Source organism: Gordionus sp. m RMFG-2023, chromosome 3 (genome assembly GCF_954871325.1).
Source record: "Gordionus sp. m RMFG-2023 chromosome 3, tfGorSpeb1-WG-v2, whole genome shotgun sequence".
NCBI classification, from domain to species: Eukaryota; Metazoa; Nematomorpha; class Gordioida; order Chordodea; family Parachordodidae; genus Gordionus; species Gordionus sp. m RMFG-2023.
The window spans coordinates 38,345,763-38,348,872 of record NC_088777.1 but is presented as its reverse complement, the minus strand read 5'-3'; the positions used below and the strand labels follow the sequence as shown (position 1 = coordinate 38,348,872).

At 24.1% G+C, this 3,110-nt stretch overlaps 1 long non-coding RNA gene across 1 annotated transcript; it reads right to left on the bottom strand.

Annotated features, from left to right (window-relative positions):
• Positions 1-1,154: 1,154 nt before the first annotated feature.
• Positions 1,155-2,087, bottom strand: LOC135927352 (uncharacterized). The gene is made up of 3 exons (XR_010572057.1): positions 2,040-2,087; positions 1,926-1,991; positions 1,155-1,211 (listed from the first exon to the last, which is right to left on the bottom strand). It is a non-coding gene; the product is annotated as an uncharacterized LOC135927352 (long non-coding RNA).
• Between the last annotated feature and the right edge of the window lie 1,023 nt (positions 2,088-3,110).

Sequence of the window (3,110 nt, the reverse complement as noted above, 5' to 3'; positions counted from 1 at the left end):
GTTCCTTAGGGAATCGGATAAAACATTATTTATATAATACCTAGTGAGGTGAATGATAGTGGAATTAAATGCTTATATTTGTTAAAAATTAGGCAGAGGTGGCATATGGATTGTGGTAGTGGTGATAGAAATATTATTTGGAGGCAACTGGGTGAATATAAAATAAACATATAGATATAAAACATTAGATAAAAAACAAAATAAACCTCCAGAGGAGTTCACAGTTCCTTATTATCTTGGCCACCAGTAACTGGTAAGGCTTTTGTTGAATCGCCATTTTTTTCTTTGCTTATCTTTAATAATAGATTCATCATGTTTTGTAACAATGTGAGGGATTAAGATTGGGTTAGCCTAGACAAATAAAGAAATCAGCCACAAATATAAATAAACTATTGTTGAAATTAAACAAACATTAATATACTGTAAACCTGTAGAGGAGTCAATATTAGAAGTATATTTCTAGTAGTTGAGGGCTATAGTCAAAAAATTTTTTTTGGAGAGTTATCAAGCCTATCATGTTCTTCTAAAGATTTATTTTGCATTTGTTCATTATTAATGACTGATATATCAATATTTTAACAATTATAAAGAGAAAATAAGATGGGGATAGTTAACTAAAGTAAAAACAAAACAATTCTCAAGTTAATTTTATAAGGTAGGATTAAAATATAATACCATTCGGAGAGTCCAATTGGCAAATTAAAAAAAAATAGGAACCTTGTGAATAGATATAGAATAATTTAAATAATATAAATACCATAGTATGTATTTTGTTTTGGAATAAATGTAAAATCCTAAAGATAGAAAACCCCGTTTTGTCTTTTTTATTGAGTTATACAAAAAAAATTAGTAAGAATAAAAAGGAGTATTGTTAAAAAGGTAAGGATCCTTAAGAATAAATATATAATTTTAATTGAATAAAAAAAATATTGTAATATATATATCGATTTTTTGGATAGATATAAAAAATTATTTATAATAAAAATAATGTACTTATTTTTTGGTGAGTTATACAAAATAATCAGCATGGAGAATAAAGCAATTGTGGATCTGACAAAAGGCAAGCTTTTAAAAAGGTAGGATCCTTAAAAATTGATATATTAATTTAGTTAAATACTAAAAATAATGTACTTTGGATATTTTTCTGTTAGTTTGACAAACTATTCATCAGAGATAAAAGGACATATTGTGCAGCCCGGCAAAATGGATAGCTTTAAAAATACGTAGGATGTTTAAAATAGATATATAAATTTATTTAAATTATAAAAAATATCATACTAAGTATTGTAAATGGAAAGAAAATAGGGAAATTAAAAGGGAAAGGAAGCTAAAGAGAAAGAAATAGGAAATTAAAAATTTTGAGAAAGGCGAAGATAATAAAAGAAATTAAAAGGGAAGGAAAGGAAAATAGAATAGTTTTTTTAAATTTTTTATCAGGCTGATTTTTCACATATTATTTGAGACTATTGTTATAATAATTAATGTTAGTGACATCTTCAATAATGATATATATGTTGTTGGTGTAGCATAGTCAGTCTACATTTTGTAGGTTACTGGTATTTGTGATGTCACTAATTAGTAGATTGATAATGGGGGGTGGCACATCCTTGTTTTATACCACATTTTTGTTTAAAAAAAGGTAGGGTTAATCTTTTGTGTTTTGAAACTATTTTCATAAATATTTATAATAATTTTGAATGTGTATAGCTGAAATGGGTAAGTTTAAATTATTGATGTTATACTTTTTGTAAACTAAGGGTGTATGATGATTGTTTGATTTGTAAAAACTCATTTTTATAAATTAAAAATATTTACCCTTAATTTGCTTTTCTTCTCAAAATCTGAATTAATAATTGAATGATATTTATTTTTTGATATCAACCCTTGTAAAAACTCATTTTAATAAATAAAAAATAATAATTTACCAGGAAAATAGTTGCTTAATCAGCATCTGTACAATTATTAAGAGAGGTGAAGACAGGGCTTGTTATCTAAAATAAAAGCATAAGAATAATTTTAAAAATATTAATGTATTAAACCTGCAGAGGAATCAATATTAGGTTCAACTCTCTAGAAAGAGTGGGAATATCATCATAAGTTAAAATTGATGTATTCTAAATGTAAAAAAATATAAGCATTTATAATTTAATTTACTTGAAATAATTGAATGATATTTATTTTTTGATATTAGCCATTGTAAAAACTCATTTTTTGGAAAATAAGGGTATATGATTGTTTGATTTGTAAAAACTCATTTTTATAAATAAAAAATATTATTTACCCTTTCTTCTCAAAATGAATATGGGTTGAATTAATAATTGAATGATATTTAATTTTTGATATCATAAATTAAAAATATTATTTACCAGATTATAGTTGCTTTTTATTTGAGTCTTGCTTTCTTGGATTTTCTTCTCAAAATATTTCACCTATAAAAAAAGTAAAAAATAAATTTTTTTATAAATTATAAATATTACTTACCAGGATATAATAGTTGCTATTTATTTGAGTTTTGCTTTTATAAAAAATAAATAAATTAATAAAAATAATTAAATACGTAACGATGACATGACGTAGCGATGACATGACGTCACAATGACGTAGTGAGGACATCGGAAAATTATAATATAGATATATTATTATATTATAATGATTTTTGAATTTAACGCCATCTGTATTATTATTTTTTATTTATAGAAATAATAAAAAATTTAATAAAATTAAAAAAACAAAAATGGTTATCAAGATTTCTATTAAATAGTTTAATATAAAGGTAATAACCATTTTAAGAGAATATCAACACCCAAAAAATTGCTTCCTATTATAATTTTTTTCGATTTTTTTCAATGTAAAATTTTAAGGGCTAAAAAATTTTATATAACTTGTAACTCTATCTAACTATTTTTTTTAAAAAAAACAAGATTTAATAAAATCTCGCATTGGACGATTTTCGACTTTGAAGGCGTATATGTTTGGATTTCGTTGAGCTAACTCTAAAATTTTGATTTTACTAAAATATACAACTTAGATAACCGTCGCCAAATTTATTCATTTTAGAGATGGTTTGTCCGAAAATCTCGTTTTTTGGTCCATTTGACTTGGAATGACCC